The 13,425-nt window shown below is 41.0% G+C and overlaps 1 pseudogene; it reads left to right on the top strand.

Moving 5' to 3' along the window:
* Window positions 1–12,687: 12,687 nt before the first annotated feature.
* LOC101422018 (c-Myc-binding protein pseudogene) lies at window positions 12,688–13,425 on the top strand (annotated as a pseudogene).

Raw genomic sequence — 13,425 nt, 5'->3', positions numbered from 1 at the left:
TCCTCTCCTTCTCAGACACACATGACACTCATGTTTGTATGCTTCATGCTGTCATTCAATTCCCTGAGCTACTGTGCAATTTTTCCCCTTCTTTTCTCTCTCTGTATTTCTGTGGGTTCGATTTTGGATGCCCTGTCTTCTAGGTCAATGAGCCTTTCTTCTGCCTCTTAAAATCTGCTGTTCTATGCCTCCAATGTATTCCTTTTTTTTTTTTTTTTTTTAATTAGGCTAATAAGAAGAGTTTGAGAAATGAGAGAAAAGAGAAAAATACATACCCAAGATGTGGATGCAGGTGATCTCCAGACAAACGGGCACCCCAATGTATTCTTAATTTCATTTATTGTGCCTTTCCTTCCCATAAGAGCTGTTATTTTTTTTTTGCATGCTTTCACATTCTTCTGTGTGCTCACCCAGTGTCTTTTTAAAATATATTTAAATTTTATTTTTAAAAGACACATAGACCACAAAAAATGTTACATTAGAAAATGTAGGAGGTTCCCATATGCCCCACGCCTACACCCCCCACTTTTCCCACATTAATGGCTTCTTTCACTAGCGTGGTACTTCTTAAAATCCTCACTCTCTTTAGCCATCTCACTGAATTTATTAAGGGTATTTGTTTGAATGTCTTTGATTAGTTGCCTCATATCCTATATGTCATCTGGGCATTTAATTTGTTCCTTTAGGCCATATCTTCCTGTTTCTGATTATGGCTTGTAATTTTTTCTCAGTATCTGATTTTCTTAATTTCCTCATTCTGGGCTGCCTTTCTCACTTTAGCCTGGGGCTTTCTTGTTGATTGTTTTTTGTGCTAAAGCTCCTCTCTGACATCTGGTTCAACTTATTTTGGAACTTTATAGTAGTTCTTGTTAACAAATCAGAATTTCAGCTCTTATTCATTGATTCTTGTGATTGATTCCAGTGACCAATATATCTTTCTTTATGCCATTATCATGCTATTTTGACCACTGTAGCTTTATAATATGCTTTAAAACCAGGAGGTGAGACTCCTCCAAGTTCTTTCTTCTTCTTCTTTTTTTTTCCCACAATTTTTGGCTATTGGAGCCCCTTTCCCTTCCAAATAAATTTGGTAATTCACAATTCCATTTCTGTAAAGTATGCTTTTGGAATTTTGAATGGGATTGTGTAGAATCTGTAAATTAATTAAGATAGAATTGACATCTTTATGATAGTCTTTCAATCCATGAACAAGGAATGTCCTTCCATTTGTTTAGGTCCTCTTTGATTTCTTTTAATAATACTTGGTAGTTTTCTGAGTACAGATATTTTACATTCTTGGTTAAATTCTGTTGATTCTATTGTGATTTTTTGGGTGATGGTCTCAATTTCATTTACTTCTGCTGTAATGTGTTATTTCTTTCCTTCTGCTTGCTTTGGTATTACTTTGTTGTCATTTTTTCTAGTTCCTCTGGGTGTTAAATATTTGATTTTATTATTTTCTAATATATGCCTTTAGGGCTATAAATTTCCCTTTCAGCACTGCCTTTGATTCATCCCATAACTTTTGATATGTTGTGTTCTTGTTTTCATTCATCTCAATATATTTACTGATTTCTCTTGTAATTTCTTTGACCCACTGATTGTTGAGTGTTGTTTAGCCTCCATATTATTTAGGCATTTCCCCATTATTTGCCTATTACTGATTTCCAGCTTCATTACATCATAATCAGAGAGAGTGCTTTGTATAATTTCCATTTTTCTAAATACATTGAGACCTGTTTTGTGACCCAGTATTTGGTCTATCCTGGAGGAGGATCCATGAGTACTTGAGAAGAATATATATCCTGTTGCTTTGGAGTGCAGTGTTTTATAAATATCTATTAGGTCTAATTCTTTTATCGTATTGTTCAAGTTCTCTGTTTCTTTATTAATCCTTGTCTAGATGTTCTATCCATTGATGAGGGTGGCATTTTGAAGTCTCCAACTATTTTTGTAGAGACATCTATTTTCCCTTTAGTTTTGCCAGTGTTTGCCTCATTTATTTTGGAACACTCTGATTAGGTGCATACTTATTTTTCATTGTCATTTATTCTTGGTGGATTGTCCCTTTTATAAATATATAATGTCCTTCTTGATCTTTTATAACAGTTTTATGTTTAAAGTCTATTTTGTCTGATATTAGTATAGCTACCTCTGCTCTTTTTTTGTTATACTTTGTGTGGGCTATCTTTTTCAGCCTCTTACTTTCAGCCTATGTGTATACTTGGGTCTAAGGTGAGTCTCTTGTAGGCAGCATATAGACGGCTTATCTTATTATTATTATTTTATTTAGTCTGTCAGCCTGTGTCTTTGATTGGGGATATTGGTAATATTTGGTGTTATTACTATAAAGCATTATTTACTTCAACCATTTTATCCTTTGGTTTTCATATATCATTTCTAATTTTTTTCTGTCTTCTTACCCTTTCAGTTTCTGATAATCTATACTCTCCTCCAAGTCTCTCTCTTCTTTCTTTTCCATTCAGGCTGCAAAACTCCCTGTAGTATATCTTGTAGGTTGGCCTCTTGTTCAAAAACTCTTTTAGCTTCTGTATATCTGCAATTCACCCTCATTTTAAAAAATTTATTTCTCTCCCTTTCCCCCACCCACCCCGGTTGTCTGTTCTCTGTGTCTGTTTGCTGCGTGTTCTTTGTCCGCTTCTGTTGTTGTCAGCGGCACTGGGAATCTGTGTTTCTTTTTGTTGCATCATCTTGTGTGTCAGCTCTCCATGTGTGCAGCACCATTCCTGGGCAGGCTGCACTTTCTTTCATGTTGGGCGACTCTTCTTAGGGGGCGCACTCCTCACACTTGGGGATCCCTTACATGGGGGGACACCCCTGCATGGTAGGGCACTCCTTGTATACATCAGCACTGCGTATGGACCAGCTCCACATGGGTCAAGGAGGCCCAGGGTTTGAACCACAGACCTCCCATGTGGTAGATGGACGCCCTAACCACTGGGCCAAGTCCGCCGCCCCCTCACCCTCATTTAAAAAAAAAAAGATTTATTTATTTATTTATTTCTCTCCCCTCCCCCCCCCCCCCCCCACCCTGGTTGTCTGTTCTCTGTGTCTATTTGCTGCATTGGGTTCTTTGTCCGCTTCTGTTGTTGTCAGCGGCACGGGAATCTGTGTTTCTTTTTGTTGCATCACCTTGTTGCATCAGCTCTCCGTGTGTGCGGCACCATTCCTGGGCAGGCTGCACTTTCTTTCATGCTGGGCAGCTCTCCTTATGGGGCACACTCCTTGTACATGGGGCTCCCCTACGTGGGAGACACCCCTGCGTGGCACGGCACTCCTTGTGCGCATCAGCACTGTGCATGGTCCACCTCCACATGGGTCAAGGAGGCCCGGGGTTTGAACTGCGGACCTCCCATGTGGTAGATGGACGCTCTAACCACTGGGCCAAGTCCGCCGCTCCCTCACCCTCATTTTTGAAGGACAATTTAGTCAGATAAAGAATTCTTGGCTGGTAGTTTTTTTTCATCTGTTATCTTAAGTCTATCATATCACTGTCTTCTCAACTCCTTGGTTTCTAATGAGAAATTAGAACTAGTCTTATTAAACTTCTCTTGTATGTGATGGATTGCTTCTCTTGCTGCTCTCAGAATTCTCTCTCTCCTTGGCTTTTGACATTCTATTAAGCATGTGTCTTACTGTAGGTCTATTTAGAGTTATTCTTTTTGGAGTGCTTTGTATTTCTTGGATGTGGATTTTCAGGTCCTTCATCAGAGTTGGGAAATTATTGGCCATTATTTCTTGAAATATTCTTTCTGTGCCTTTATCCTTCTCTTCATCTTCTGGAACTCCCATGATGCATATGTTAGTGCATTTCTGGTATTATTCAATTCCCTGAATCCCTGCTTAATTTTTTCCATTGGTTTCTCTATTTATTCTTCTGTCTTTTCAATTTTATATATTCTTTCCCCTAATTCACTGATCCTTTCTTCTGCCAATTTACATATGTTGTTGTGTGCCTCTAATGTAATTTTTAAATTTATTTTTTAATTTATTGAAGTACATCACTCATATAAACAGTAAGTGTATAATAATAGTTGTGGGGAAGCGGACTTGGCCCAATGGATAGGGCGTCCACCTACCACATGGGAGGGCTGGGGTTCAAACCCTGGACCACTTTGACCCATGTGGAGCTGGCCCATGTGCAGTGCTGATGCGCGCAAGGAATGCTGTGTCACGCAAGGGTGTCCCCCACATAGGGGAGCCCCATGCGCAAGGAGTGCACCCCATAAGGAAAGCCACCCAGCGTGAAAGAAAGTACAGCCTGCCCAAGAATGGTGCCACACACACGGATAGCTGACACAAGATGATGGAACAAAAGAAGAAACACAGATTCCCGGTGCCGCTGATAAGGACAGAAGCAGTCACAGAAGAACACACAGTGAATGGAATCAGAGAGCAGACTACTGGGGCGGGGGTGGTGGTGGAAGGGGAGAGAAATGAAAAAAAAAATCTTAAAAAAAATAGTAGTTGTGAACTTACAAAACAAACATGTATATAACATCATACAGGACTCTCATAACTCACCCTACCACCAATAACTTGCATTGTTGTTAAACTTTTTAAGCTAATGATTAAAGAACATTATCAAAATATTACTACTAAGCGAAGTATTTTTCCCCCAACCAACCCTATTATTATTTTTATGTCATTTATATATGAACATACTTAAACAATTAAGTGTGTAGTATAAGTTGTGAACTTACAAAGCAAACATGCATAACATAATGCAGGGGTCCTATACACCCACCATCCACCAACACCTTGCATTGTCATGAGATATTGTTATACATTATGAAAGAATATTGTCAAAATCTTACTACTAATCATAGTCCTTATCTTACATTTGGTGTGTTTTTCCCCAACCCACCCTATTATTATTTTTTAAATATATTTTTTATGACAGAAGTTGTAAACTTATAAAACAATCATGCACATGTGCAGAATTCCCAGATAACATCCCTCCATCAACACACCACAATGTGGTGTGTCATTTGCTACAGATAAAATAATATCATCTGATTATTACCATGTCCATAGTGTACATTTGGCTCACATTTTCCATACTGCCTCAGTATCAACACAGTATATCTTTCACATAGATGCAAGAATATTATATTATTACTAATAACCACAGTCCATAGGTCACTCCAGCTGTATTCTTCCCATGCTTCTCCAGATTCCCAACACCCTGCAGTAGTGATATACATTTGTTCTAGCTCACAAAGGCACTCTTGCATCTGTACCATCAACCACAATTCTCATCCACCTTTTGATTTACTGTACTATCCATTTCCTAGATTATTCTCTAGCATTATGTCAATTGGCATTAACATACCTAGACTACATTTTCAGTCACATCCCCATTTATAAACTAGCTGTTACCGTATATATTTTCACACTTTTACAGTAATTAGCTAATTAAAACTTCTACATATATTAAACATCAGTAGTCTACTCAGTCCTCCTCTTATCTTCTTTAAGAATCCACCACCTACCACCAGGTCTTGAAGATATTTTCCAATAATTTCTTCTAGAAGTTTTATGGTTCTTGCTTTTATTTTTAGTATTTGATCCATTTTGAGTTAATTTTTGGATAAGGAGTGAGATGGGGTTCTCTTTCCTTCTTTCAGGTATGGATATCCAATTCTTTCAGTACCATTTGTTGAATGGATTGTTCTGCCTGAGCTATGTGAGTCTGACAGGCTAGTCAAAAATCACTTCACCATACATGTGAGGGTCTGTTTCTGAAACATAAATTTGGTTCCATTGGTCTATTGTGTCTGTTTTTAGGCCAGTACCATGATGTTTTTATAACTATAGGTAGGTATTATGATTTAAAGTCTGGAGATGAAGGTTCACTTTTCCTTTTTATGATGTTTCTGGCTATCCAGGGCTCCTTACCCTTCCAAATAAATTTAATGATCATGTTTTCAATTCTTTCTTTAATGCTGGTGGAATTTTTATCAGGATTCCATTAAATCTGTATATCAATTTGAGTAGAATTGATGTGTTAATATTTAGTCTTCCAGTCCATGAGCATGGAATGTTCTTCCAGTTATTTAGGCCTTTTTTGATTTCTTTTAACATTGAGTTGCAGTTTTCTGAATATAAGTGCTTTACATCATTGGTAAAGAATATTCCTGACTATTTGAGTTTTATTTGCCATATTTTATTTTCACCACTCTTTTCACACTTTGTTACTTTTATTGATATAATCTTCATTTCTAGACTCTCTTCCAGGCCCCTCTCTCCTGTCTTTTCTGTTCAGGCTCTAGTACACCCTTTAGCATTTCCTGAAAATCTGGTCTCTTACTTAGAAATTCTCTCAGTTTCTGTTTATCTGTGAATATTCTAATTTTGATATACAGTCTTGCTGGATATAAGATTCTTGACTGAAAGTTTTTTTCTTGTAGTATCTTAAATATATCAGACCACTGTCTTCTTGCCTCCATGGTTTCTGGTGAGAAATCAGCACTTACTCTTATTGGGTATCCCTTAAATGTTATGCATTGCTTTTCTCTTGCTGCTCAGAATTCTCTCTTTGTTTTTGGTATTTGACGTTCTGATGAGTATGCGTCTTGGAGTTGGTCTATTCATTTTCTTTTCGGATGGGAGTATGTTGTGCTTCTTGGACATGGATATCAATGTCCTTCAATAGGGTTGGGAAATTTTCTACCATTATTTCTTCAGATATTCCTTCTGCCCCTTTTCCCTTCTCTTCTCCTTCTAGGACAACTATGACATGTATGTTTGCACATCTCTTGTGGTTGTTTATTTCCCTTAGACCTTGTTCAATTTTTCCCATTCTTTTCTTCATCTGTTCTTTTGTATGTTCACTTTCAGAGGCCATTTCTTCAAGCTCACCAATCCTTTCTTCTGCCTCCTCAAATCTGCTATTATATGACTCCAATGTATTTAAAATTTAACTTATTGCACCTTTCATTCCCATAAGATCTGCTATTTTTCTATGTATACTTTCAAATTCTTCTTTGTGCTCATCCAATGTCTTCCTAATATCCTTAATCTCTTTAGCCATCTCATTGAATTTATTAAGGAGATTTATATGAACATCTATGATTAGTTGTCTCCTTTATGTCATCTGTGGGCTTATCTTGTTCCTTTAACCGGGCCATAGCTTCCTGTTTCTTGGTGTAGATTGTAATTTTTCTGTTGGTGTCTTTGCATCTGACTTACTAGAGTATTTTTTTCTGGGTGCAGTTTTTCTCTTTAGTTTAGGGCTTCCTATCCTTTCTCCCTTGCTGGTTGCACAGTAGGAGCCAAGCATGTAGTTGGTGCTGTAAGCTGTGAAAGTTCAAGCTGCCCTCATTGTGCCAGGGACCAATGAAGCTCCTTCCAAGTTTCTCCTTTGCCAGGGGTAGGGACAGAGTCACAGCTGTGTGGAGTAATCCAAGTACAGGCCTAGACTGTAGTTGCCCAGAGAGACTGATCAAGCTTCACATCCCTTTCTCCCCTGCCTGGGGCAGGGATGAAGCAGCAGGTGTGGGAAGCAATCTATGCAGTGAGGGTCCAAGATGACCACATTTGTCCAGGTAGACTTCCAGTTTTCAGTCTATACCAGCCAAAGTTACCTGCAGTTACCTGTAAAGGCTGGTGCAGTGCTCCTCAGCCTCCTACCTGCCAGAGGTGGGGCTGAAGCCTAGGCTAGGGCTGCAGGCTGATCTGTGTGAAAGAAACTGGTTCCTGTTGACACTGACACTGAGAGTTTCAGTCAGCCCGGCTTCCCCTCAGGCTGGGGTTGGAGTCAAAATGGCGGCCACTGGCCTCTTTCTGATTCAGGCTGGTTCACACTCCAGCTGTTCCCACCATTATATCTTAGCCAGCCAAGTTTACCAATCAGTAGCCTAAATCGGCAGCTAACTGTCTCCTCTCCCCTGTTTCTGGGAAATGGAGCTTCCAATTCCAGTCACAGAATAGCTCCTGGGGCAGCTTGTGTTGCCAGAGTAGGACAATCACCGGCCTCTGCGACTTGGCTGGTAATTTCCTGTAGAGGCTGGCACAGGTCCCTGAAGCTTCCTCTCTGCTGGAGGTGGCACTGGGGCCTAGGCTAGAACTGCGATACGATCTCAATGGAAAGAAGCCGGTCCCCACCAGCACTGGGATTTTCAGTCCACCCCGCTTCCCCTCGTGCCAGGCGCAGAGTTAAGATGGCAGTTCCCAGCCTCCTTCTGACTTGGAGAGGCTCAAACTTTAGCTGTTTTTAGGATTATACTGTAGCCCGCTGAATTTACTCATCAGTAGCTGAAATTGGTGCCCAACTGTCTCTTCCTCCCCCGTTTTTGGGAAGTGGAGCTTTCAATTCCAACTGTGGAGCAGTTCCCGAGGTGGTTTGTGCCTCCAGCGGAGGATGGGCACTGGCCTCTGGGGTGTGGAGCACTCTACTTACGAGTCTTCTCTGCAGATGGGAGGTCTCCTCCTTCCACTCCTTCAAGCATGTTGCAGGATGTACTTCTGGCCTCCTGGAGCCCCCAAACAGGTGCTTCAGCTAGCTCCAGAGAGCTCTGAGTGTTTGCTAACTGCCCTGTAGCAAGAACTGACTCTAGGAGCTCCTACTCCATTGCCATCTTGCTGGTTCTTCCTCTAATTTATTTTTAATCTCATCCATTGTGTCTTTCATTCCCATAAGTTCTGTTACTTTTCTTTGCAAGCTTTCAAATTCTGCCTTATGCTCACCTAGTGTCTTCTTAATATCCCTTATTTTTTAGACATATTTTCTTTCAACTGCTTAAAATAATTTAGGAAATTTGTTTCAACATCATTGAATAGTTGTTTCAAATCCTGTGTCTCACTGGCATTTTAACTTGTTCCTTTCACTGGGCCATATATTACTGCTTCTTAATAGGGTTTCTAATTTTTTACTAATATCTAAGTTTCTGATGGTGAGTTTCTCTTTGTCCAGGGTTTTATTGTTAATTGGCTTTGTGTTACGGCTCTTCTTTGATTCTTGGTTAATTTTACTCTAGGATTTAAAAATTGCCCTGCTTAACTGATCAATACAGGGCCAGGGACCTACTAATGGGGTGCAGACTAGTTTCCAAGGCCTTGCCAAAGAGGATGAAAATATGCCAAAATCCAAAATCCTCTTTTTTTTTCCCCTTTGAGTGCAATTTTCTGGCCTGCAAGTAGATGGTGCTCTTCTGAAAACATTTCCCCTCAGTCTTATCAGAGAATGTGATTTCTCCAACTTCCACTGGGTGGGTAGTGCTGAAACAATATACCTCTCTGGAACTGCTCTTCAGAGCCAAACCCCACAGTTCAAACTTGCTGTTCAGAATACACTGTCAGCCCTTGTCCTTACCCTCCCTTTTCCCAGGGAGGAAAATAAATCACTGTTCCCCTCAGCCAAGGTGTTTATATTGAGGGCATGGGATGTGTGCAGTTCCCAGCTGCAGGCATGATTTACTTCTGTTTAGTTTTTTTTTTCCTTTGGCTTTTCTCTCTCCCCATCCTACTCCCTCTTGGATAGTGAATAGCACTCCCCTTCTCTGCAAACCTCTCAATCACTTTTTTGGGGCAATTTCTGTCTTTCCTCTTTTGTGTTTAGAAGAGAGATTAGCACTCATATTAGGGTTCTCTAAGGAAACAGAACTGACAGGAGGTATCTGTAAAATAGTATGAGATTTTATAAAATTCTCTCACATGACCATGGGGATGCACAAGTTTAAATTCTGCAGAGCAGGTTGCAAACCTCGGGCTCCAATGAAAGTCCTTGATGAGTTTCCAGGAGGCACTGACTGTCCGAAGTGGAGGTGGGAATTATCTCTCAGTGCTAAAATCACTTCCCCTTTTAAGGTCTTCAACTGATTGGATGTCACTCATTGCTGATGGCAATCTCCTTGATTGATTGTAGATGTAATCAGTCATCTATGCAACAAACTCACTGATGATTATAGTCCATGAAATGTCCTTATAATACAATTAGCCCAGTGTTGCTTGACCAAACAACTGGGCACCATTACGTGGCCAAGATGACACATCACAGCTCTTTTTGGTTCTAAGCTTCCATCTTGTCAGAAGTCTCCTCTCCTAGGGATTTTTCATTTCAGTTTTTGTGGTCTTCAACTTCAATATTTGTTTGGCTCCCCCCCCCCTTTTTTTTTTAACTAAGATACTCATATTGTTCATTCATTGTTTTCCTGATATCCTTTAGTTCTTTCCTTACATTTCCCTTTATCTCCTCAAACATTTTAAAGAACTTTTTTAAAAGGCTTTGTTCTGTGTATCTTCATCCTCATCTTCTTTGATGTTTTCGGGATTTTTATCGTATTGTGGATGGGCTGTCATTCCTCTGTATGTCTTGTACTCTCTTGTTGCACACTATAACATTTTTTTAAAATCCCCCCCTTGCGGCTTGCTTTTTGCTGTCTGCTCTCTGTGTCCATTCACTGTGTGTTCTTCAGTGTGTCTGTATTTTTAAATTTTATTTCCCCCCTCTTGCGGCTTGCTTGTTTTTTTGCTGTGTCCATTCGCAGCATGCTCTTCTGTTTTGTTTTTTTTTAACTTGTCTCCCTTTTTGTTGCGTCACCTTGCTGAGTTGGCCCTTCACTTTGCTTGTGGGCCAGTGACTCTCCACGGTGTGCGGGCGAGCCTGCCTTCACAAGGAGGTCCCGGGACATGAACCCAGGGCCTCCCATATGGTAGGCGGGAGCCCCACTGATTGAGCCACAGCCGCTTCCCTGCACACTATGCATTTTAATATTTTAAAATGTTAACTCTCGGATTTATTCCTTGAGATGTCTGTTTCTTGTTTTTTTAACCAGCTGGTGATTAGAAAGTGATTTTCTTGAGCTTCAACCCTCTTATCAGGAAGGTCTGTCCAAGGTGAATGTAGTGTGCAGGATTTTCCGTCTTTCTGGGTCTCTGTCATGTCTTGGGCTTTTGCTTCTTAGTGGTTTTGGAGTCCCCTGTTTCCCAGGAGACAGACCTCCATCTCCAGGGTGTTTGAAGCCAGCCAGCCTTTGCTCTAGACTTGCTGCCTCTGTAGTTTCTTACACTCCTTTTATTGAGTCAAGCTGCTTTTGCCTGGAGGGTAAATTCTGGGAGAATGTGCACACCAGAGAGGATTTTAACATTATTAGTCTTTCCTAACTGAAATGGGGTCGGGGACCCACAAGGGGGTGCAGACTCTCTTCCCAGTGCTTGAGGAAGAAATCAAGAATGATGCCCAAGTGCTCCTTACAAGGCTTCCCAAAGCTGGGATAGCAAATGCAGCCCTTCAACTGACTGTTCCCTGCGGCCCTAAGGAAGTGCGTCATCAGGTCTCCACTGCTGCTGCCTCTGTGCAGGACAGTTTGAAACAGTGGCTCACTATGCCTTTGTCTGGGGCGGGTTGAAACAGTGGCGGCACTCAGAACTGGGTCTCCACAATCATAGTTGCTAATGAAAAGCCATGGTAAGTGATCAGCAGTACCCACCTGTTCTTTGGGAAGAGGATTTTATGTCCCTTTCTGTTACCAGCCAAGTAGCCAGGGGCTGGATCCTATGGTGGCCTGTCGTGAGAGTTGGGGATGGGTGACAGTAGCCACAGCATATAGAGAACAATTACTGTTTTGTTTTGTTTTTAACCATACTTTATCTGCCTCTCTTCCCTGGATGCTGACAGTGTTCTTCTGGTCTCTGGAATTTCAAAATAGTTGTTTCAGATGGTTCCTACTTGTTTAATAGTTTTTTTGGTAGAAGGACTTAGTCCTGGAGCTCCCTATGCCACCATCTTCCCACAATCCTTCTAATTATATTTAATTTTACTTTGTTTAAAAATGTTACCGAAGCCGGGGAAGTGTTGGATTTCTCTAAGTTCTTGGCTATGTCACATAAAATAATATAGCACATACCAGCTGAGTTAGGCCAGTAAAAAGAATTTATTGGGAAATGGGGGAAAAGAATAGAGCTTGGTAAGAAATGGCAGAGAAGGACGGAAATATGCATCAAGATTTGAGGTGGGCTTCTCTAGGCAAAGAGAGTCAGATGTGTGGTTATCTTTAAAGCTATTAATTATTCCTCCCCTTGCTAATGTTCAGGGAAGGGGCCCCAGAATTGCTGTCCTGATTGATTACCCCGCCTGTCATTCCCTAGAGGGCCCAATGATGGGGCCCCTTGAGGATATCTGGGGCTTTTCCCTGACCCTGAACGAGATCTTGTTCCAAATAGGGTTCTCATGGGGTCCTTCCAGCAGCCTTGTTGGTGGCAGTTTCCAGGTGGGATTCCTCAGGGGGTTTCCAGGTGGGATTCCAGGCCCACATGTTTCACAGTCATGTTTTTCTGCCAGGTCTTAGACTTGCCTTCCCTTTCCTGGAACTAGTCTGCCTAGTTACTACTGGTACATTTGGAAATTTAAAAAAGGGCAGAGGGGGAAGCGGACTTGGCCCAATGGGTACCACATGGGAGGTCCACAAGTTCAAACCCCAGGCCTTCTTGACCTGTGTGGAGATGGCCCACGCACAGTGCTGATGCGCACAATGAGTGCCGTGCCACGCAGGGGTGTCCCCGCATAGGGGAGCCCCACACACAAGGAGTGCACAGTGTGAAAGAAAGTTCAGCCTGCCCAGGAATGGTGCCGCACAGAGAGCTGACACAAGAAGATGATACAACAAAAAGAAACACAGGGCAGCCACAGTCTCCGGCACCAGCTACACCGCGGCCGCTGTCACTATGGCCCATTACAAAGCCACTGACTTGAAGCGTGAGCAGTTCCAGAGGTACTTGGAGAAGTCGGGGGTGCTGGACATGCTAACCAAGGTGCTGGTACCCTTATATGAAGAACCAGAGAAACCTAATAGTGCTTTGGATTTTTTAAAGCATCACTTAGGAGCTGCTACCCCAGAAAATCCAGAAATAGAATTGCCTCGCCTGGAATTGGCAGAAATGAAAGAAATATGAAGCTATTGTAGAAGAAAATAAAAAACTGAAAACAAAGCTTTCTCAGTATGAACCATCTCAGGAGGAGAAGCGTGTTGAATAGATTCTTCTCAGTTGAAAAGACACTGAAAATGGTTTTGTATGACTTGAATAGTTTGTATAGTATATAATCTTTTCTGAAGAGATGCTATAGAACACTTTTAATATGTTAAATTCTGTTATCATACTTTGTTATAAACACATAGAATCACCAATAAAAACTCAATATAACTTTCTTTGGGTCTTAAGCAGAAGAATCCAAAGTAAATCCTGAAAAAAATCTATAAACAGCCATCTAAATAGCTTTCCTTACCTTAAAAGACATCTGATTAGTAATGATGGTACTGGTTGTATTTTAGCCAAGGAAGTTTAGCATGGAGCTGTTTCTTGGTTTAGTTCAGGATATAAGCACAGGTAGATTCATTCTTTAAAATGAAGATGACACTGTTGTTTATATTCCGTAGGCAGCTGGAGAGATCTGTGTGACATAAG

This window comes from Dasypus novemcinctus, chromosome 26 (assembly GCF_030445035.2).
Source record: "Dasypus novemcinctus isolate mDasNov1 chromosome 26, mDasNov1.1.hap2, whole genome shotgun sequence".
NCBI lineage: Eukaryota > Metazoa > Chordata > Mammalia > Cingulata > Dasypodidae > Dasypus > Dasypus novemcinctus.
This window is presented reverse-complemented; position numbering and strand designations above follow the sequence as displayed.